Source organism: Heterodontus francisci, chromosome 28 (genome assembly GCF_036365525.1).
Source record: "Heterodontus francisci isolate sHetFra1 chromosome 28, sHetFra1.hap1, whole genome shotgun sequence".
In the NCBI taxonomy this organism is placed as follows: Eukaryota; Metazoa; Chordata; class Chondrichthyes; order Heterodontiformes; family Heterodontidae; genus Heterodontus; species Heterodontus francisci.
This window is the reverse complement of record NC_090398.1, coordinates 60,414,125-60,438,934: the sequence shown is the minus strand read 5'-3', so window position 1 is coordinate 60,438,934 and position 24,810 is coordinate 60,414,125.

Genomic DNA, 24,810 nt, shown 5'->3' with positions numbered 1-24,810 from the left:
ATTGTCATACTCACGGAATCATACCTTAACGACAATGTCCCAAACACTGCCATCACCATCCCCAGGTCTGTCGTGCTGGTGGGACAGGACATACCTCTCCTGAGGTGGTGGCACAGTGGTATACAGTAGGGAGGGAGTTGCGCTGGCTGTTCTCAACATCGACTCCGGACCCCATGAAGTCTCATGGCATCAGGTCAAACATGGGCAAGGAAACCTCCGACTGATTACCACCTACCGCCCTCCCTCAGCTGATGAGTCAGTACTCCTCCATGTTGAACAGCACTTGGAGGAAGCACTGAGGGTGGCAAGGGCACAAAATGTACTCTGGGTGGGGGACTTCAATGTGCATCACCAAGAGTGGCTCGGTAGCACCACTACTGACTAAGCTGGCCGGGTCCAAAAGGACATAGCTGCTAGACTGGGTCTGCGACAGGTGGTGGGGGTACAACACGAGGGAAAAACATACTTGACCTCGTCCTCACCAATCTGCCTGCCGCAGATGCATCTGTCCATGACAGTATTGGTAGGAGTGACCACCGCACAGTACTTGTGGAGATGAAGTCCCGCCTTCACATTGAGGATACCGTCCATCGTGTTGTGTGGCACTATCACCGTGCTAAATAGGATAGATTTCGAACAGATCTAGCAATGCAAAACTGGGCTTCCATGAGGTGCTGTGGGCCATCAGCAGCAGCAGAATTGTACTCAGCCACAATCTGTAACCTCATGGCCCAGCATTACCCCCGCTCTACCATTACCATCAAGCCAGGAGACCAACATTGGTTCAATGAAGAGTGCAGGAGGGCATGCCAGGAGCAGCACCAGGCATACCTCAAAATGAAGTGTCAACCTGGTGACGCTACAACCCAGGACTACTTGAATGCCAAACTGCATAAGCAGCATGCGATAGACAGAGCTAAGCGATCCCATAACCAACGGATCAGATCTAAGCTCTGCAGTCCTGCCACATCCAGTCATGAATGGTGGTGGACAATTAAACAACTAACTGGAAGAGGTGGCTCCATAAATATCCCCATCCTCAATGATGGGGGAGCTCAGCACATCACTGCAAAAGATAAGGCATTTGCAACAATCTTCAGCCAGAAGTGCCGAGTTGTGGATCCATCTCGGCCTCCTCCTGAAGTCCCCAGCATCACAGTTGCCAGACTTCAGTCAATTCGATTCACTCCACGTGATATCAAGAAACGACTGAAGGCAATGAATACTGCAAAAGCTTTGGGACCTGACAATACTCCGACAATAGTACTGAAGACCTGTGCTTCAGAACTTGCTGCGCCCCAAGCCAACCTGTTCCAGTACAGCTACGGCACTGGCATCTACCCTGCAATGTGGAAAGTTGCCCAGGTATGTCCTGTACACAAAAAGCAGGACAAGTCCAACCGGGCCAATTACCACCCCATCAGCCTACTCTCAATCATCAGTAAAGTGATGGAAGGTGTCATCAACAGTGCCTTCAAGTGACACTCGCTTAGCAATAACCTGCTCAGTGACGCTCAGTTTGGGTTCCGCCAGGGCCACTCAGCTCCTGACCTCATCTCAGTCTTGGTTCAAACATCGACAAAAGAGCTGTAATCAAGAGGAGAGGTGGGAGTGACTCACTTTTACATCAAGGCAGCGTTTGACCGAGTATGGCATCAAGGATCCCTAGCAAAACTGAGGTCAATGGGAATCAGGGGAAAACCCTCCGCTGGCTGGAATCATACCGAGCGCAAAGGAAGATGGTTGTGGTTGTTGGAGGTCAATCATCTGAGCTTCAGCACCATTCGTGACTCCTCAGACACTGTATCAATCCGAGTAGAAATGCAGCAAGACCTGGACAATATCCATGCTTGGGCTGATAAATGGCAAGTAACATTCACGCCACACAAGTGCCAGGCAAGACCATCTCCAACAAGAGAGAATCTAACCATCTCCCCTTGACATTCAACGGCATTACCATCGCTGAATCCCCACTATCAACATCCTTGCGGATACCATTGACAAGAAACTGAACTGGAGTAGCCATATAAATACCGTGCCTACAAGAGCAGGTCAGAGGCTAGGAATCCTGAGGCGAGTCATTCACCTCCTGTCTCCCCAAAGCCTGTCCACCATCTACAAGGCACAAGAAAGGAGTGTGATGGAATACTCCCCACTTGCCTGGATGGGTGCAGCTCCAACAACACTCAAGAAGCTTGACACCATCCAGGACAAAGCAGCCCGCTTGACTAGCACCCCATCTACAAACATTCACTCCGTCCACCACCGACGCTCAGTGGCAGCAGTGTGTACCATCTACAAGATGCACTGCAGCAATGCATCACGGCTTCTTAGACAGCATCTTCCAAACCCGCAACCTCTACCAACTAGAAGGACAAGGGCATCAAATCCAAGGGAACATCACCACCTGCAAGTTCCCCTCCAAGTCACACACCATCCTGACTTGGAACTATATCGCCGTTCCTTCACTGTCGCTGGGTCAAAATCCTGGAAGTCCCTTCCAAACAGCACTGTGTGTCTACCAACACCAAATGGACTCCTGCGGTTCAAGAAGGCAGCTCACCACCACCTTCTCAAGGGTAATTAGGGAAGGGCAATAAATACAAGCATAGCCAGTGACGCCCACATCCCATGAATGAATTTTTAAAAATCACATTGTTGTTTCTGGGAGCTTGCTGTATGCACATTGGACACCATGTTTCCTACATAACTACAGTGACTACACTTGTAAAGTCCTTCATTGGCAGCAAAAGGCTTTCCAACGTCCTGTGGTCGTGAAATGCAAGTCTTGATTTTTCCATTGTTATCAGTGTCATTGTGATCAAAAGACAGGATGCGTGAGCACAAAGTTTAAATCAATTTCGATTAAAATAATGTAAAAGCATCTATATTCTGGCACTGTACTTAATAATCTCCATCTTCCTATCCTTACAGAGTGCAATGTCATCGACCCTGAAATTGATTCCACAATCTAATAGGAAAATAGAGTCATAGAAAATTTAAGGCACAGAAAGAGGCCACTTGGCCCATCGTGTCTGTTCCACAGACAATTGCAGCCCAGTTCTGATGAAAGGTCACAGACCAGAAACGTTAACTCTGTTTCTCTCCCCACATATGCTGCCAGAACTGCTGAGTATTTCCAGCATTTTCTGTTTTTATTTCAGATTTCCAGTATCTGCAGTATTTTGCTTCTGTGTTAATTTGAAAGTTAAAACTGTCCCACCTGTCTACAATTCACACTGGGGTCTCCCATGAAATGATTCTGTATAATGTTGTTATAATGAATACAGACTCTGAGCACAGAGCTTCCTGTGGGGAATTGGGGATATGAAAACCAGCAGACTCTGCAGGAATTTCCACTGGGAGAACAAATTCACAAAATCTACCTTTTATATGTCGATTCATTTTGATTGCCCTTCTGGAAAATTATTTTGAAACAATTTAAACATCAACCCACAGCTCCATGACTGGGTCAATTATGAGGTCATCCTCTGACAGGTCATGTGACAGCTGGAGCCACAAGACAGCAGAACCAGATTTGTGACTGGATTAAAACCCGGAATCCTGTCACAATGGCTTTTCAAATAAAGCCGTTGCTGTTTGAAAACACAGCAGTTAAACTTTCTGCCTGACCATGAGGGGAGCCAGGGAGAAATTTACAAAACTCAATCCTTCAACAAAATAGTTCAAAAACCATTAATATAGAAATCATGTGAGGATTCATATGCAGTAGAGAAACAAGCAGAATACAGAAAGTACAGAGGAGAGCTGAAAAAGGAAATGAGATCAGCAAGAGAGTGTATGAGAAAAGATTAGCGGGTCACATAACTGGGAACACTGAAGTCTTTTACCAACGTTTGGACAGTCATTGAAAGGGTGAGTCAATAAGGAGATCCTGTGGAGGCAGAGGGTGTGGCTGAGGCACTAATTAAGTACATTGCATCTGTCATCACAAAATAAGCGGATGCTGCAAATGTCACGGTAACTGAGGAAGAAGTGAGAAAATGGGACGGGATGAAAATAGATAAAGAGGAGACAATTACAAGGCTGGCAGCACTCACAGCAGAAAAGTCACCCAGTTTCAATGGGCTGCATCCTGGGTTGCTGAGGGAAGTAAGGGTGGAAATAGCGGAGACTGGAACCACAATCTTTCAATTCTCCTTGAATATGGGAATGATGCCAGAGGACGAGAGGAATCTGTTCAAGATTCCATATGAATCAGTGTCCATAATTCAACTATGCATATTTAAAACATGTTTACAAAAGCAGTAGAAGTACTCTCATAACAGAAAAGCAAAATACTGCAGATGCTGGAAATCTGAAACAAAAACAGAAAAATGCTGGAAGTACTCAGCAGGTCTGCAGCATTTGTGGAGAGAGAAGCAGAGTTAACCTTTCAGGTCAGTGATTAGGCATGCTACAACCAGCCGGACTGAACATTAAATTCAATCATTTCAGAGCATGACGGACACCCCCCCCCCCCCCCCCCCACCCCCGTTTTTATGTTTAGTTTTTTTTCTTTTTTCCTTTTTATTTGGTTATTTTATTTTAGTTTTTTTTTAGTTTGGTTAGTTCATTTCTACTGTGTCAACCCATTGTTTCTGTTTTTTAAAAAAATGTTTAATGTTTGTGTTTGGAGTGCTTTGTGCATTCCAGTCAATTCACACCTTCTCTGTACTAACGCTTTGTCTTTCAGCACACCATTAACATACCGTTTGCCTTTGTTCCATGACCTTCTGGTCAGTTATTCTCTGTGACCTTGTCCTATCAACACCTCTTTTGTTATCTCTTGCCTCACCCTCTGCTTTACCTGCTTAAAACCATTGACATTTCTAATATTTGTCAGCTGTGATGAAGGGTAACTGACTTGAAATGTTAACTCAGCTTCTCTCTCCATATATGCTGCCAGACCTGTTAAGTATTTCCAGCATTTCCTGTTTTTACTCTCATAGCACAGTTAACCTGTTTTTTCTCTCTTTGTTAATATTCTGTCTCAGTGTTTGGATCTCTCGCTCTTTGGATTGAGAAGTGAGCTTGTATCAGTCCTGTGATGGACAGATCTGCTGAGTATTACCAGCATTTTCTGTTTTTTCTTCATTCAGATCAGAATTTCTTACTGAAACACAGGGAATGCTGTTTCAACTGCTCCAAGGATACCTTCATGAGTTGCTGAAACATTCTAATTCCCAATCCCACACGGCATGAAGCCAGGCAGGAGGAGATACCTGTGACTCAATGATCAGACATTGCAGCTCATGAAGTGTGTTTTCTGATGGTCGATGGGTTCCTGTGTGAAGTCAGGACGGGTTTGGTTTTTCTCCCTTACACTTTAACCCTTCACTTAGTTCTTTGTGTTCAGCTGTTTCTGGTGATGTTACTGAGTCAGGAATGTTGGTCAGGACACTGCGAGAATTCTCTGTGATTCTTTCAATAGCGCTGGGGAATCTTTAACATCCACCAACAGGGCCTCATTTAATTGTCACTTCAAAAACCTGCTGGCAATTATTGCTCAGGATTACACTGAGCTGGGGCACGAAGGATATTCAATTAATGAAATCAGTACTTTAAACTGAGAGCAATAGTCCATCCCACATCCTGAAACTTTAGGATTTCTGAACTATAATTACTGCTTCATTCCTTGGTTTGTGGGCTGGTTCACCGCCTGCAGACATTTGAGGCACTCACAGGCAATGGTAATCTCTAGGCTTAGAGGCATAGAATCATAGACAGGTTACAGCACAGAAGGAGGCCATTCAGCCCTTTGTGTCCATGCCAGCTGTCTGCAAGAACAAGCCAGCTCGTCACACTCCCCTGCCTTTGCCTGTCACCCTGCATTTTCTTTTCTTCAGATAATTATTAAATTCTCTGTCAAAAGTCATGATTGAATCTACCTCTCCCACACTCTCAGTGCAATCCCGATCCTAATTACTCGCTGCAGAAAAAAGTTTTTCCTCATGTTGCCTCTGGTTCTTTGGCCTTTCACCTTAAATCTGTGCCCTCTGGTTCTTGAACCTTCCGCCAATGGGAATAGTTTCTCCCCATCTACTCTGTCCAAACCCTTCATGATTTTGTACACCTATCAAATCACATCTCAACCTTCTCTTCCCAAAGTAGAGCAACTCCAGATCCTCCAAACTAGCAGAAGGTTTTCTATTTCTACTGGAAAATAGGCAGAGAGAACGAGTATGAAGCAGAGTTCACAATGGTGAGACAAAAGTGGGTATGTGTTTGTGAGAGAGAGCTAGACAGAGGGAGGGAGAGTAACTGTCTGTGTGTGAGAGAGAACACAACCCAGTCCTAATATAATTGCTCTTTCTTGATACTATTCGATAAACTCAGACCCTGCCCAGATACCGACAGCTTCTCTCCCTCACTGCTGTTCCCTGCCCTGACTGTACAGAAATCCCCTCTCATATCTGCACATTAACACTGGTCTCACTGCTGTTCCCTGCCCTGACTGTACAGAACTCCCCTCTCATAGCTGCACATTAACACTGGTCTCACTGCTGTTCCCTGCCCTGTCTGTACAGAAATCCCCTCTCATAGCTGCACATTAACACTGGTCTCACTGCTGTTCCCTGCCCTGACTGTACAGAAATCCCCTCTCATGGCTGCACATTGACACTGGTCTCACTGCTGTTCCCTGCCCTGACTGTACAGAAATCCCATCTCATAGCTGCACTTTAACACTGGTCTCACTTCTGTTCCCTGCCCTGACTGTACAGAAATCCCCAGTCATAGCTGCACATTAACACTGGTCTCACTGCTGTTCCCTGCCCTGACGGTACAGAAATCCCCTCTCATAGCTGCACATTAACACTGGTCTCACTGCTGTTCCCTGCTCTGACTGCACAAAAATCCCCTCTTATTGCTGCACATTAACACTGGTCTCACTGCTGTTCCCTGCTCTGACTGTACAAAAATCCCCTCTTATTGCTGCACATTAACACTGGTCTCACTGCTGTTCCCTGCCCTGACTGCACAGAAATCCCCTCTCATAGCTGCACATTAACACTGGTCTCAGGTGAATTTTGAGTGATCATTAAATGATCCGACAATGGCGTCGCCTCGGTTGTTAGCAGTTTGAAGCCGGATATCAGTTTTAAATTCCATTGGCTCATCCCAAAAACCGACCTTTAAGCAAGTCAAAACACTGGAAATACACGATGGCTCATTCAACGTCTATGGAGAGAACAAAGACGTTTACTGTTGGGGTTTGGACAATGAAGAGAAACATGGGAACTTGACGGGGACATTCAGCCTTTCGATTCTGTTCCACCATTCAATTAGATATTTGCTGATCTGTATATTAACACCATTTGTCTGCCTGTTTCTGAAACCCTTGGTACCTTACCTAACTCAAATCTATCATTTGTCAGAAATAAATAAGGAAACTGATTCATCGAATTTCTTAAAAGCAAAATACTGCGGATGCTGGAAATCTGAAATAAAAACCGAAAGTGCTGGCAGCATCTGTGGAGAGAGAAGCAGAGTTAATGTTTCAGGTCAGTGACCCTTCTTCAGAACTGGCAAATATTAGAAATGTAAAAGATTATAAGCAAGTAAAGCGGGGGTGGGGCAAGAGATAATAAAGGAGAAGGTGCAGATTGGTCAAGGCCACAGAATAGTTGACCAGAAAAAGGCAAACAATATGTTAATGGTGTGCTGAAAGACAAAGCATTAGTGCAGATAGGGTGTTAATGGACTGAAATCTGAACAGCCACAATCACAAACATGAAAAACAAACAGTGGGTAGGCACAGTGGAAACAAACTGAACAAACTAAAATAAAGTTTTCTTTTTTTACTTTGCCGATGTCTTTGTATATACTATGGATCCTTCTTCAGAGTATTTTCTTTCACCAGGCAGTTCTGACCTCTGGCGATGTTGATCGTGATCAGCTTCAGTTTGCTGATAGTTTTGGAACTGAACAGATTTTCTTTGCTTGATTCTACAACATGGAACTCAGTCTGACATGTGGACCCCTGGGAGGATTTAAAAGTAACTTGGATGATCCCTAGGACTGGTGGAGGAGTATCTGATCCATGGGAGAAGATTTTAGATATCAGCTTGTTCAATTACAGTTTCTGTTTTCTCTGTTACTTGTGGAATGTCGGAGCATCCATTATGTTGATGATTGCTCCGAGTCAATTACTGCAGATATTGTCGAATTGCCTCTGAACACATCACATATGGGCAGGTGTCGGAATTGTGGTTGCGAGCAACAAAAATCTTGTCTCGTGCTGCAAATATGTAACCTTCCTTCTGGCATTTAAATCTATGAATGTTTCCTGCATGCTTCGATTAGCATACTGTAGTGAAATGTCCCATTTTTCTGCAGACTTTACACTTCTTCCCTCTCATAGGACAAGTTTTGTAATAAGGATCGTCACCACTGCAATGATTGGATGTTTGAACGTGATTGTGACTTTTGTCTTTGTCTTCCTTGACGTGCCTCGGACCTTTCACTGGGTTTCCTCTGTGCCCTTGCGTTTTCTGTGTTTCTCAGGGGAATCTCGTCATCACGTTATTTGCCTCTTTCTCAGACTTCTGAGTCTCATCATGTAGTGGTCAAGAGTCTCACACCATATTGTTTTGCTTGCCTGCAACATAAATTTCAGAGTGAGGATTTGCCCTTGCTTGAAAATATCTTGTTAGAAAATGCATCGCAACATCATAATCATTATCGGTTCCATTGTCTTTGAGTGTATTGAAGGTATTGTCGACTTTTGGTCCAGCAGAGTATACGAGTAACGCTCTCTTTCTTCGGGGTGTACTGATAACGAGTGCCATCATTAGGAGTTCAAATCTTGTGAGCCATTTGCTCCAGTGTGGCCCTGAGTTGCTGTCTATCTCTGTAAAGGCTGGAAAGACTGGCTGTTGTTGTGCACACATGATGATTGTTATTTATTTAAATCTGGAATTGTCAATGTAAGTCTTCTGTATGTCCCTGGTTGTCTGTGTGATTACTTCTTTTTAATCCTCAATGTCAGAAAAATATAGTGTTGTGCTGTGTTCTTAGGTCGACATTAAATGATGACCCCAGGCTTTATATTCGGATTGAATACAAACAATATTTATTGTCTTAATTATTTACATGGCTGACTGCTGGTTTTCAGATCCCCAATTCCCCAGAGGAAGCTCTGTGCTCAGAGTCTGTATTCATTATAACAACATTATACAGAATCATTTCATGGGAGACCCCAGTGTGAATTGTAGACAGGTGGGTCAGTTTTAACTTTCAAAGTAACACAGAAGCAAAATACTGCAGATGCTGGAAATCTGAAATAAAAACAGAAAATGCTGGAAATACTCAGCAGGTCTGGCAGCATCTGTGGAGAGAGAAACAGAGTTAACGTTTCTGGTCTGTGACCTTTCATCAGAACTGGGCTGAAATTGTCTGTGAAACAGACACGCTGAGCCAAGTGGCCTCTTTCTGTGCCTTAAATTTTCTATGACTATGATTCTATGAGATTCTGGAATCAATTTCAGGGTCGATTACATTACACTCTGTAAGGATAGGAAGATGGAGATTATTAAGTACAATGCAATAATACAGATGCTTTTACATTATTTTATTCGAAATTGATTTAAACTTTGTGCTCACGAATCCTATATTTTGATCACAATGACACTGATAACAATGGAAAAAGCAAGACTTGCATTTCACGACCACAGGACGTTGCAAAGTGTTTCACAGCCAATGAAGGACTTTCCAAGTGTAGTCACTGTAGTCATGGCGCCCAATGTGCGCACAGCAAGCTCCCAGCAACAGCAATGTGATAAAAACGAGCTAATCAGTTTTTAAGTGATATTGATTCAGGGTTAAACAATGACCAGCACCCCAGAAGTAATTCCCCTTCTATTCTCTGAAATAGTGCCATGGTTCCTTTAACATCCACCTGAGAGGCAGAGGGATTCTCAGTTTTCTTTCTCACTTGAAAAACAGCATTTCTGATAATGCAGCACTGCCTTAGTACTGTACTGGAGTGTCAGCCATTTTTAAAGTGCTGTTACTCCTACTGGAAAATATTTAAGGGAAAATGAAATGAAATTCAATAAATACATTTCTTTTGCCTCTCTCCCTTTCCCCCAATAACAGTTAAATTAATTATTTGCCCTTTCCCTTCCAAAACCTACCTTTACCGTCTGACCCCAACTGCACAAACTGTAAACTATAACCCTTCCCATCATCCCCTACACCCATGACATTAACTTGACTGCGTCCCCCCACCCCCACACTGAGAAACTTACCTTCTGCCCACTCCCCACCAGTGTTGCACATCATTTCCCCGGATGGGGCTCTGAAGACATGGCAGTGCCAGTCACTGGGCTGAAGATCGCAGCGGGACGTCAGGAAGTGATTGGATAATAATTAATGCAGGTTTGTGGTCCCGTTGCCGAGCGGTGGAGGGCTCCCCCACAAGGCCTCGCCATCGCCGGCAATATCGAGCCAGGCCCTGCCGGCGTTGAGGTCCGTGGCGGGCCTCATCCGGAGCCATCTTCAGTCAGCCCCCACCCCAACCCCACCACAGATCTCGACGTCGAGGGATCTATAGAATCCAGCCCATTGTTTCTGTCAATCTTAACTCCACAAGGATTCCCTGTTAATTGGATAAAAATTAAAGCTCGATAATCTTTTGATAAAAGGGGGTTCAAATCCATTTCCAAACAAATGATAGTTCTCATTGGATCGAGAGCATGTTTTCTTACATACAAACATACCAATTGGGAGCAGGAGTAGACCACTCGGCCCGTCGAGTCTGCTCCAACATTCAATAAGATCATGGCTGATCTGGTTGTAACCTCAACTCCACATTCCCACCTGCCCCGATAACCTTTCACCCCCTTGATTATCAAGAATCTATCTACCTCTGCCTTAAAATATTTAAGAATTTCTGCCGTCCAGCAACTCTCACTTTATTTCCTGGATTTCACCTAAAAAATGTATTTCCACACTTTGGATATCCTGTACTTCATTAATGTTTTTGCTCTCTCGGGAATTCCCTTTAATTATATTCAGTGCTGGTATTTTACTGTGACACACTAACTGAAAGTGTCCCATTTTTCTCCATGAAAAACACTCTGCTTCTTTGGCAGTGCAGTTTTCCCACTTGTGTCTCGCTCGGCCACACCTACTGCAATTGATTGCAGCGACCACTAGATGCTCTTCCCGTCTTTCTGGTCTTTTGTCGCTAATTTTTCCTTTGCTTTCTTAACAAATTCAATTGAGTCTGCAACTCTGAAGATCAGACTCTCCCTGTCCCCTCGGACAATGGATTGGTTAAACTTTCTAACCTCTGTTTGTCTGCTCAATTGATTCACTTTTGTTAATATGAGATCAGTCCTGGACTGTAGATGATCTGAAAGGGTGTTGTCTAATACCCCGAACACAATCCTGTCTCCATTCACCTCTTCCCTTAAGTTGCCGTATTCACAAACCTCCATGAGTTTGTACAAGTCATTGATAAATGAATGAATGCTATCCCCTTTCTGTTTGGTACACTTATTAAATTCAAAGTGATTCCTGACAATGCAGTGGCCAGCCGACGTCATCAGAGCGCTCCAAGCTCGCACATGCACAAACAGGACTAACTGGCGCATGGGCAAGAAAACACTCTTCCCCCTCGGCCACTCACTCCAGGCCGCTCGCTCCACGCTCCTCGTTACCCTACTCCCCCGCCCTCCGGCCGCTCGCTACCCATATCCCCTCCCCCACCCACCGCACTGAACTCTCCGTCCACTCACTCCCTGCTTCTCCCCACCTCCCTCCAGTCACTAGCTCTAGGCCATGCCACTTCCCTCCTCTCGGCCACTGGCTGCAACATTGCCCCATCACCCCTTGATGCCCGCCGGAGAATGGAATGGCACTGTTTAAAGGGGATCTGAGGAAAAAGTTTTCACCCAGAGGGTGGTTGGAATCTGGAACACACTACCTGAACGGGTGGTAGTGGTAGGAACCCTCACAATATTAAAGATGTATTTAGATGAGCACTTGAAACGCCACAGAATACAAGGCTCCGGGCCAAGTGCTGGAAAATGGGATTAGAATTGATAGGTGCTTGATGGCCGGCACGAACACGATGGCCGAAGGGCCTGTTTCTGTGCTGTATAACTCTATGACTCTATGAAATCTCACTGAATTACTGAGGGTGTGCAGCATTGTCAGAGGTGCTGCCCTTCTGATGAGACTTCAAACAGCACAATGTTCTCCGAGTATCAACCAAAACATGTCCATTGTGTAGATATGTGCAGTATTTGCTTATGAAATGACCGTCACTGCTCCTAAAGTAATTCACTTTAGGTGAATTAAGATGACTTGGTACTCTCTGACTGGTTCTTGCGCAGGAGGGAGTGGGGGACTGTTGGGAGTGGGTGGAGTCGGCGATGGCAACCTTTGAGGGGATTTTGGGACGAAGTGATAAATTGAGCAGTGCCATCTTTAGTGCTGGACGCTGCCTGAACGTCACAGACAATGATGCTTCAGTGGAAGAGGCTGCATTTGCGCATGTGCTCGTGCAGCACCACCTCGTGGTTGCATTGTCAGCAAACACAGCCTATTGAATTTGACTCCACGATGACATTTTTTCCTCCATTAAAGTAATTCTCGAGTGCCTTCATAACTTCTTTATATGTAGCCTTCTGTTCATCATGAGGATGTTGCCTGCACACTCCCTCAATTGCTCACAGTGGTGTACTGACCTGCTCCATGTCTGGCAACTGCACGAGACCCGATGCAGTGCAATACCTTGCAAACATCTGGAACCATCTCGGCCATGCCTCGGCTTGGTTAAATCCAGTAACTTTTTCAAAGTTCTCCGGTAGAGGCAAAGATTTCTCCATCTTCTCTTTAGTTTACTGCAGCCTCCATATCATATTCTGACAACTATCAAGGCTTACTACAGAATTTATAAGACTCTGACAGTTAAAATAACCAGAGTTTACTCTACATCTCTTGCACTGAAGGTTTCATCTGCAAGTCTCCATGAGGTGCTGTGCAGATTATATGACATCACTTCCTGTGATGATGCACACAGTCTATTTACATAATCTGCCCAGTAACAACCCAATGTCCACTCTATTATATTATCGCACAGATGTGAGAAAAGCTGAGGTTGGGAATGGAGCGTCTGAATGAAGATTTCTTGATGCTGATGATGTAAATGAGGCTGATCTGTTTCCCATTCCACAATCCCTCTTTATTTCTGTGCATGTTTCGTGATGCTGTTTCAACCAAATTGAAAAAGAATCACAAATCCTCCTCTGGAGCCTCAGACAACAATTGGCTGAAGGCATGGTGACCAAGTGGTAAGGTTTATTCTCATAAACTGCAAATTGCTGGTTCTGTCCCCGCGCATGCCTTGGGGTTAGGTTTTTTACTTTACATGTAATGCTTTTCTGAATGATGCCCATTGCATTTGTTTTCCCCTGATTGTTTCGACCATCTGGAAATCAGTGTCATGTTGCACTTCATCCTGGACACTGGAAAGAACATGAGGAGTAGCCACATGGTCCCTCGAGCCTTATCTGCCATTGATAGAGTGAAAATAACTGAGGTCGAAGCACTGAACCTTATTACTGTGCGTATGCTGGATATTTAACAGAGCTATTCTATTAATGCCACATCCCGCACTCCTGTCCTTTCTCCCATTGCCCTGTTAGATTTTCCATGTCAGGTATATATCCAATTCCATTTAGAGTTACCATTGAATCTGCTTCCACTGACCTTTCTGGATTGCATTCCAGACCAGAACAACACACTGCTGAAAAAACAATCTCCTCATCACAACTCGAATTCGTTTGCCCATTACCTTAAATGTGTATCCTCTGGTTACTGACCCTTCTGTCACTGGCAACACTTTCTCCTTCTTTACTCTATCAAAACTCTTCAGGATTTGCATTTCCTGCTGTCTTTGCTGAGCACACATCACCAAATGGAATATGATTGGCTACGAATCACATTTCTCCTTCCTGTCAATCTGATGTGGATCTTGTATTTTCCCGGAACCAAACAACCTGAGCAACAAGTGTGGGTTCCAGTGATTCCCGCCGGTGTGAGAGAGAGGATGTGATAATGAGCCAGATGGAAGAAAGGAGCGAGGTAGAGAGTAAAATAGCCCTGGTCTGTTCCTACTAATCCCCCGACACCCGATTTAAAATGGCATCATTTTCTCCTGTCTCTCCACATTCTAATCCATTGATGTTGGCAATCCTTTCATCTGTCCCTTTAATTCCTGTTTCCTAATCCATTGATGTTTCACAATGTACTGAACTGTCCCAATCCATTGATGGAACTCAGTCCATAGAATTTCCCAATCCACTGATATTTTCCAGTCCATTAACTTTTCCAATCCATTAATGGTTCCTGTCCATTGACATTCCCAATCCATTTATATTGCCTGTGATTTCAAAGCAACAGTGGAATACATACAGTTTCAGTATTATCAGATACATCGAGTCGAGGTGCAATAGCCAAGTGGTCAGATGTCGGATTTATAAAGAAAAAAGCACTGGCTCGATATTTGTCCAGTCTATCACTGGATATGAACTCTCAACCGACTGTATTTGCGTGGGTCTGCTGACTTGTATATGTGAAAATCCATTGGATGTTATTCAATCCTCTGACTTTTCTGATTCTTGTGCCACATTTGTTCCTTTGGGTTCAACAAAGAAGAAAATTATTCGCTATTACATTTGGTGAAGACTTTCATAACCTCACGTCCTTGTGTCTCACCATCTCAGGTCAAACTACCTACAGAAACGTTAAACATTTAACTATTCTGCTGGAAACATTTTCAAGGGCGCAGCCATTCCTTCATTATGTTTCCTTCTTTGACATGTGATTGACAAATATGTGTGCATTGGAGAGAGAGAGACAGAGGGTGAAAATAAAGAGAAAGAGAGGGAGAGAGAGTGCAATAGAAAGTTAGAGGACCAGCTCGAGATAGGCAGGGAGAGAGAGAGGCAGAGAAAGGTAAAGCGATGGAGAGAGAGATAGAAGGGGACAGTGTCATAGAATCATTCATTCATGGAGTCACTACAGCACGTGAGGTCACTTTGCCCATCAAGCCCATGTAAATTAATCCATTCAGTCCCATTCCCCCTCTTAATCCCCATCGCCGTGCAAGTTATCTAAATATTTATTATAATCTTGTACATGTCTATCAAATCTCCCCTCAATCTCCTTTGCTCCAAGGAGAACAAGCCCAGCTTCTCCAACCTAACCTTCCAGCTAAAATCCCTCATCCCTGGAGCCATTCTCGGAAATCTCCTCTTCACCCTCTCAACGACACTCACATCCCTCCGAAAGTGTGGTGACTAGAACTGGATGCAATTCTCTGGTTGTGGCCTAACTAGAGAGGTTCAGCATAACTTCCCTGCTTTTGTTCTCAATACCTCTATTTATGAAGCCCAAGATCCCATATGCTTTGCTAACTACTCTCTCAATGTGTCCTGCCACCTTCAAAGAAAAATGCATATGAACCCCCAGGTCCCTTTGACCGTGCACACTCTTTACAGCTGTACCATTAATTCTATATTGCCTCTCCCTATCCCTTCTGACAAAATCGTCACCTTATACTTCTCTGTACTCAATTCCATCTACACTTGTCTGCCCATTCTGCAGCCTATTTATGTCCTTTTGCAGTCGATTGATATCACCTCACTGCCTGCCACACCTTCAAGTTTGATATCATCAGGAAATTTTAAAATTTTACTCGGTATTCCAAAATCCAAGTCATTTATGTATAATCAAAGAAGCAGTGATTCCAGCGCTGACCCTTAGGGAATACCACTGTCTACCATCCTCCAGTTTGCAAGACAACCATTTACTATGACTCACCGCTTTCTGTCCTCAAGCTACTTTTTTATCCAAGCTGACTATTCCATGAGCTTCAATTTTGTTCATGTGTCTTTTATGTGTTACTTTGTCAAGGGGGAGGTGGTGGCTTATGCTCTGGGAATATAGGTTCGAATCCCACCATAGCAGATGGTAGAATATGAATTTGTTTGTTTAGTCATTCATGGGATGTGGGTGTCGCTGGCTGGGCCAGCATTTATTGCCCATCCATAATTGCCCTTGAGAAGGCGGTGCTGAGCTGCCTTCTTGAACCTATGCAGTCGATGTTGGGTTCGTACATCTACAGTGTGGTTAGGAAGGGTGTTCCAGGATTTTGACCCAGCGACAGTGAAGGAACGGCGATATAGTTCCAAGTCAGGATGGTGTGTGGCTTAGAGGTGGTGGTATTCTCATGCATCTGCTACCCTTGTCCTTCTAGGTGGTAGAGGTCGTGAGTTTGGAAGGTGCTGTTTAAGGAGTCTTGGTGCAGTGCATCTTGTAGATGGTATATACTGCTGTCGCTGTGCATCGATGGTGGAGGGAGTGAATGTTTGTTGATGGGGTGCCAATCAAGAGGGCTGCTTTGTCCTGGATTGTGTTGAGCTTCTTGAGTGTAGTTGGAGCTGCATCCTTCCAGGCAAGTGGAGAGTATTCCAAATCACTCCTGACTAGTGCCTTGTAGATGGTGGAGAGGCTTTGGGGCGTCAGGATGTGATTTATTTGCCTCTGACCTGCTCTTGTAGCCAAGGTATTTATGTGGTTGGTCCATTTCAGTTTCTGGTCAATGGTTGTTGATAGTGGGGGATTCAGCCATTGAATGTCAAGGGGAGATGGTTAGATTCTCTCTTGTTTGAGATGGTCATTCCCTGGCACTTGTGTGGCATGAATGTTACTTGCCACTTATCAGCCCAAGCCTGGATATTGTCCATCTCTTGCTGCATTTCTACAGTTTCTGCTTCAGTATCTGAGGAGTCGCGAATGGTGCTGAACATTGTGCAATCATCAGCGAACATCCCCACTTCTGACCTTATGATTGAAGGAAGGCAATTGATGAAGCAGCTGAAGATGGTTGGGCCTAGGACACTACCCTGAGAAACTCCTGCACTGATGTCCTGGAGCTCAGACGATTGACCTCTAACAAGCACAACCATCTCCCTTTGTGCTAGGTATGAGTTCTCCTCCTGACTCCCATTGACTCCACTTTTGCCAGGGCTCCTTGACTCGGTCAAATGCTGCCTTGATGTCAAGGGCAGACACTCTCACCTCAGCTCTTTTGTCCATGTTTGAACCAAGCTTGCAATGAGGTCTGGAGCTGAGTGGCCCTGGCGGAACTCAAACTGAGCGTTATGGCTAAGCAAGTGCCACTTGATAACACTGTTCATGACACCTTCCATCACTTTACTGATGACTAAAAAGAGTAGACTGATGGGACGGTAATTAGCTGGGTTAGACTTGTCCTGCTTTTTGTGTACAGGACATACCTGGGCAATTTTCCACATGGCCGGGTAGATGCCAGTGTTGTAGCTGTACTGGAACAGCTTGGCTAGCGGTGTGGCAAGTTCTGGAGCATAAGTATTCAGTGCTATTGCTGGAATGTTGTCAGGGCCCATAGCCTTTGCAGTATCCAGTGCCTTCATTTGTTTCTTGATATCACATGGAGTGAATCGAATTGGCTGAAGACTGGCATCTGTGATGCTGGCGACTTCAGGAGGAGGCCGAGATGGATCATCCACTTGGTATTTCTAGCTGAAGATTGTTGCAACTGCTTCAGCCTTATCTTTTGCACTGATGTGCTGGGCTCCCCCATCATTGAGGATGGGGATATTTGTGGCGCCACCACTTCCTGTTAATTGTTTAATTGCCCACCACCATTCATGACTGGATGTGGCAGGACTGCAGAGCTTAGATCTGATCCGCTGTTTATGGAATCACTTAGCTCTGTCTTTCGCATGCTGCTTCTGCTGTTTGACATGCAAGTAGTCCTCTGTTGTAGCTTCACCAGGTTGACATCTCATTTTGAGGTATGCCTGGTGCTGCTCCTGGAATGCCCTCCTGCACTCTTCATTGAACCAGTTTTTATCCCCCGGCATGTTGGTAATGTTGGAATTGGGGATATGCCGGGCCATGAGGTTACAGATTGTGTTTGAGTACAATTCCGCTGCTGATGATGATCCAAAGTGCCTCATGGATGCCCAGTTTTGCATTGCCAGATATGTTCAAAATCTATCCCATTTAGCAGGGTGGTCGTGCCACACAACACGATGGAGGGTATCTTCGATGTGAAGGCGGGACTTCTTCTGCACAAGGACTGTGCAGTGGTCACTACTACCAATACTGTTATGGACAGATGCATCTGTGGCAGGCAGATTGGTGAGGATGAGGTCAAGCATGTTTTTTCCTCTTGTTGGTTCCCTCACCACCTGCTGCAGACCCAGTCAAACAGCTATGTCCTTAAGGACTCGGCCAGCATGGTCAGTAGTGGCGCTCCGAGCCACTCTTGGTGATGGACATTGAAGACCCCCACCCAGAGTATATTCTGTGCCCATGCCAAACTCAGTGCTTCCTCCAGATGGTGTTGAACATGGAGGAATGCTGATTCATCAGCTGAGGGTGGGGGCGGTGGCAGTAGGTGGTAATCATCAGGATGTTTCCTTGCCCATGTTTGACCTGATGTCATGAGACTTCATGAGGTATGGAGTCGATGTTGAGGACTCCCAGGGCAACTGCCTCCCGACTGTATATCACTGTGCCACCACTTCCGCTGGGTCTGTCCTGCCGATGGGACAGGACATACCCAGGGATGGTGATGGCAGTGTCTGGGACATTGTCTGTAAGGTATGATTTGGTGAGCATGACTATGTCAGGCTGTTGTTTGACTAGTCTGTGGGACAGCTCTCCCAACTTTGGCAAAAGCCTTCAGAAGTTACTGAGGAGGGCTTTTCAGGGTCGATAGGGCTGGGTTTGCCGTTGTTGTTTCCAGTACCTCTGTCGATGCCGGGTGGTCCGTCAAGTTTCATTCCTTATCGACTTTTTAGCGGTTAGGTACAACTGAGTCATTTGCTGGGCCATTTCAGAGGGCATTTCTTTTTCAGAGTCAACCACATTGCTGTGGGTCTGAAGTCACTTGTTGGCCAGATCAGGTAGGGACAGCGGATTTCCCTCTCTCAAGGACATTAATGAACCTTAGCCGCACATGATGTGAATATAGAGGAAACCATTCCTTTATAACAACATCCTTACCGCTTTATTCCGGACAAACAGGCCCAAGTGAAAGCAGAAATCCAATGCATGCTGGAAAACAATTTGATCGAACATCCTCAAAACAACTGGAGTTCACCAAAAGTTCTACTACCTAAACCTGACGGGTCAGCCTGATTTTGTATAGATTACAGAAAAGTCAATGCAGTAATGAAGGCAGACTCCTTCCCAATTCCGTGTTTAGAAGACTGTATTGACAGAGTGGGCAGTGCAAGGTTTCATACCAAGATCGACTTGTTAAAGGGATACTGGCAAGTTTCTTTGACTCCTTGTGCCAAAGAGATATCAGCTTTTGTAACACCTGACAGTCTTTATCATTGCCGGGTGATGTCATTCGGGCATAAGGTGGTCGCCAGTGTTCCCAACTGTGTAATATATCTTGATGATGTACTTATATACAGTAACACTTGGCAAGAACTCTTAAACCAGCTAAAAATTCTATTTAAAAATCTACAAGCAGTGGACTTAGTGATAAATCTGGAAAAAAGCGAATTCGGAAAAGCAAGAGTAACTTACCTCGGACACATAGTGAGGCAAGGACAAGCTTTGCCAAGAACGGCAAAGGTACAAGCCTTAGTAGAGTTCCCTCTCTCTAAATCTAAATGGGAAATAATGAGGTTATTAGGGATGTGCTGTTTTTCTACAGGAAAATTGCATGGAATTTTAGCACTGTGGCTGCTCCATTAATTGACTTGCTACAAAAAAAGAAAAACAATGTAGTATGGTCAGATGAATGCCAGGCAGCTTTTGAAAAGCTAAAGGCAATCTTACCTAATGAACCAGTGTTGGCTGCTCCAAATGTTGTGAAACCCTTTAAAATAGCGATCGATTCTAGCGACCTCGGTGTTGGTGCAGTCCAAGTGCAGGATGACAAATCGGGCATAGAGAAGCCAGTAGGGTACTTTTCAAGAAAACTAAATTGCCATCAAAAAAGTATTTCACTGTGGAAAACGAAACATTCAGACTTTTTCTGACTCTCAAACATTTCAAAGTATATGTCCGCCAGGGCTATAAAGAAACACTAATATAAACTAACAATAGCACATTAACGTATGTGCAAAATTTAAAAACCAAAATGCTAGAATATTTAGATGGAGTTTGTTGTTACAGCCTGATCATTAGAAAATGGTACATATTTTGGGGAAGAACAATGTTATCGCCAGCACTTTGTCACGAATTTAACTATGTTATGTGGATGGGGATGGTACAAAGAAAATGTTGTGAATTATCAGTAGGGTGAATGGGTGTGTGAATGTGAGAAAATGTTAAGAATGTCTTTTTTCCCAGTTTCTTTGCAGTGCAGGGGCAAGAAAAAAACACCTATCGTTTGGAGAAACTGCAAGAGAAGAAGATGCTTGTCCACTCAGCACAGTATTAGACTGGCAGGAAAGTAAGCTTGTATGCAGCTTGCTGTGAAATGGCATGAGACTGACATCTCTTGTTGTGAAATAAAACTGCAAGAGGGAAATTGATTAATAATAAGAAGCTAGGTGGGAATGTAAACTGTGAGGGAGATACAGAGGGCCGGATTTTATTTGGTTCACTCCCCCCGAGATTCCTGCACTGCTCCAATTCTGGTCTTTTGAGCATCGCTGATTTTTATCGCTCCACCGCTGGCGGCTGTGACATCAGCTGTCCAGGCCCGAAGCCCGAGATTTCCGTCCCTGAACTCTCCGCCTCTCGACCTCTCTTCCCTCCTTTAAAACACTCATGGAAGCCTACTTCTGTGACCAAGCTTTTGGCCATCTGCTCTAATATGGCCTGATGTGGCTCAGGGTCCAATTTTGCTTTCCGACACTCCTGTGAAGTGCCATGGAACGCTGTATTACGTTAAAGGTGCTCTATAAATTTACACACAAGTTGTTGCTGTTTTTGGTCTGGAATGTATTGCCTGAGAGGATGGTGGAAGGAGACTCAATCGTAAGGTTGAAAAGGGAATTTCGATAAATATTTGAAAGGAAATGAAAGAGCTGCCATAGGCACGATGGGCCGTCCTGGTTGTAGATGTCGTCGTCGTCGTCCTTCCTTCTACGTGAGGTGATGGACGTGCAGCAAATCCATTGGCGATGGGATAGTTTCCCATGGTGCACTTTGTCTGATAGCTGAAGAGGCCAATCTGTGAGAGGCAGGTTCTTCCACAAGTGTCACATATGAGGTGGGATTATCAGTTGTCGCTCTTTTCCATGTTGGCACCTGCTTTCAAGCTGCTGTAGTCATGGATCGTCATGGTGACGCACACATCAGTCCAAGGGTAATATCGCCATTTCCCTCTGTTGTTGGCCAGTGGCTCCCATGTGTGAAAATCGATGTTTCGGGCCTTCATGTCCTGCTTGCAGGCATCCTTGAAGTGGGGCTTCGGGCATCCAACTGGTCTTCTGTCGTCGGCTACCTCCCCACATAGAATACCCTTGGAAATGTGTCATCCTCCCTCCTACGAACGTGCCTGAGCCAGAAAAGTCACCTCTGCTTGACGAGTGCGAGCATACTCAGGAGATTTGCTTTTGAAAGCATTGTTGCATTTGTGATTTTGTCCAGTGTTTATTTGCGCAGTGTCTCACTGTCTTTTGCACAACTGCCTAGCTAATTTCAAGTCATATAATGTTTTGGCTGCTGGTTTCATGTTGTGCATCAGGTCGGTTCTGCTTTTTGCTTCAACAACAGATGTCATCTCTGCTGAGTAGGTGGGGAAGAGACAGTTGTTCACCTCCTTCTGGAATGTGTCTTTGCAACGCAGGTGTGGAAAGAGACGCTGTGGTTTTTGTCAAGGCCTCAGGAGCCAAATCCAACCACAGCAAGAGTGAGGCCATGTTCTTTGGGAACCGGGTCGACCGATCCTTTGTCCCCTTCACCATCAGGTCATCCTACCTAAAGGTGCTGGGGATAATGTTCGGAAGGTCAGGGGCCTGCTCCAAAACCTGGAAGGAGCGAGTGGCCAGGGTACTCTGAGTGAGTGCGAGGAATGATCTCTCTACATTGTGGGTAAAAACCTGGTCATCAGGTGCGAGGCGTTCACGTTGTTGCTGTATGAGGCGCAAGTCTGGCCCATACCCCACTCCTGCGCTGTGGTGGTCACCCGAGCCATTTTCTGCTTTTTCTGGAGATCTAAAATGGCCCGGGTCTGGATGGACACAATGTTCAAACCTCTGGATAAGGGTGGGAAAAAATGTAACCAAAACCGCCCTCATCCTGATGATCACTTTTGTGCGCAGCTGCATCAAGCTGTGTGCAGACCTCCAGTACACAAACTCCAAGTGTCACTATGTGCTGAGGTTTTATCTGTGTTGCGAAGGATGGGTCTGGTCACATTGCCGCGGAACGCTCCATTCAGTTGGACTGTACCATACCACCTATCCTTCGTGGGAATGTTTCTGCGGGAAAACACCTTTGACCACCAATCAATATGGCAGTGGTCTGCACGGAATGTCCTCAAGGCCCTACGGGAAAAGGAGACAGTGGATCCGGTCAGATGGTTCCCCGAGCAGACTACCAAAGTCATTTGGCAAAATGCCTCATCACCAGAACTTTCAAACAAGCACCAAGACTTAGCTTGGCTGGTGATGAGAAGAGCCCTCCCTATCAGATCCTTCTTGCATGCCCGGAGTCTCGCCCCCTCCACACGCGGCTCTCGAGGTGGCTGCAGTGGGGAAGAGACTGTTGCCCACCTCCGTCTGGAATGTGTCTTTGCAGAGCTGGTGTGGAAAGAGATGCATTGGTTTTTGTCGAGGTTCATCCCAAGCAGCTCTGTAACACAGGAGTCTGTGCTCCACGGGCTGTTCCAAGGGATGCACACCGAGATAAACGTCAGCTGCTGCTGGAGGACCATCAATTCGGTGAAAGACGCTCTTTGGTCTGGCAGAAACCTGCTGGTCTTCCAGTGCTAAGAGTTGTTCACGATCGCGTGTTGCAGACTGGCACATTCCAAGGTCCAGGACTACGTGCTGAGGGACACACTAAAGCTTGGGTCAGCCGCAGCAAGGGCTCAATGGGGAAAGACCACTGTGTGAGGTCCTCCCACCATAGTGAACTGAGGGGCTGGACCCATGGGAAACCCCTCGGGCTGTATACACCAAATAGGGGTTTGCATATAAAATGGAATGGAAGGGTTGTGAGGCAACTCACTCCTGTATTGAAGAAAACTGTTTTCATTTGCACTTTTGGAATGTCGACTTGTTGCTGTTTTGAACTGTTTTATAATGCATTGTTTCCAAATTTATATGAATAAAGTATATTTTTAGGAAGAAAAACCTGGGGATTCATGTGCATAGTTCTTTGAAGGTGGCAGGACACATTGAGAGAGTAGTTAGCAAGGCATATGAGATCTTGGGCTTCATAAATAGAGGTATTGAGTGCAAAAGCAGGGAAGTTATGCTAGTTTGGCCACAAGCAGAGAATTGCATCCAGTTCCAGTCACCACACTTTTGGAGGGATGTGAGTGACCGTGAGAGAGTCGAGGAGATTTCCCAGAATGGTTCCAGGGATGAGGGATTTTAGTTGTAAGGTTAGGTTGGAGAAGCTGGGGTTGTTCTACTTGCAGCAAAGGAGATTGAGGGGAGATTTGATAGACATGTACAAGATTCTAATAAATATGATAGGTTTAGATAACTTGCGGGGCTATGGGGATAGAGTGGGGCAATGGGACTGAATGGATTAATTTACATGGGCTTGATGGACGAAATGACTTCCTGTACTGTAATGACTCCATGACTCAATGACTCTATGACTCTCTCCTTCTCTCTCTCTCTTTCTCCTTCTCTCTCTCTCTCTCTCTGTCGCTTTACCTATCTCTGCCTCTTTCTTTCTGCCTGTCTCTAGCTGGTCCTCTAACTTTCTATTGCACTCTCTCTCCCTCTCTTACTCTTTTTTTCACCCACTCTCTCTCTCTCTCTCCAATACACACATATTTGTCGATCACACGTCAAAGAAGGAAACGTAATGAAGGAATGTCTGTGCCCTTGAAAATGTTTCCAACAGAATAGTTAAATGTTCAAAGTTTCTGTCGGGAGTTTGACCTGAGATGGTGAGACACAAGAACGTGAGGTTATGAATGTCTTCCCACATGTAATAGGGAATCATCTTCTTCACTGGTGAACCCAAAGGAACAAATATGGCACAAGAATGCGTAAAGTCAGAGGGTTGAGAAACATCCAATGGATCTTCACATATACAAGTCAGCAGACCCACAGAAATACAATAGTTTAGTTTAGAGATACAGCACTGAAACAGGCCCTTCTGCCCACCGAGTCTGTGCCGACCATCAACCACCCATTTATACTAATCCGACACTAATCCCATATTCCTACCGCGTCCCCACCTGTCCCTATATTTCCCTACCTTTACTAGGAGCAATTTATAATGGCCAATTTACCAGCCTTTCGGCAGGAAACCGGAGCAGCTGGAGAAAACCGATGCAGACACAGTGAGAACTTGCAAACTCGACACAGGCAGTACTCAGAATTGAACCCGGGTCGCTGGAGCTGTGAAACTGCGGTGCTAACCATGGCACCACAGTGCCATTTGCGAGTTCAGAGTCACTGATAGACTGGACAAATATCGAGCAAGTGCTTTTTTCTGAACAAAAACACGACATCTGACCACTTGGCTATTGCACCTTGTCTCGATGTATCTGATAATACTGATACTATTTATATTCCACAGTTGCTTTGAAATCATTGGCAATATAAATGGATTGGGAATGTCAATGGACAGGAACCATTA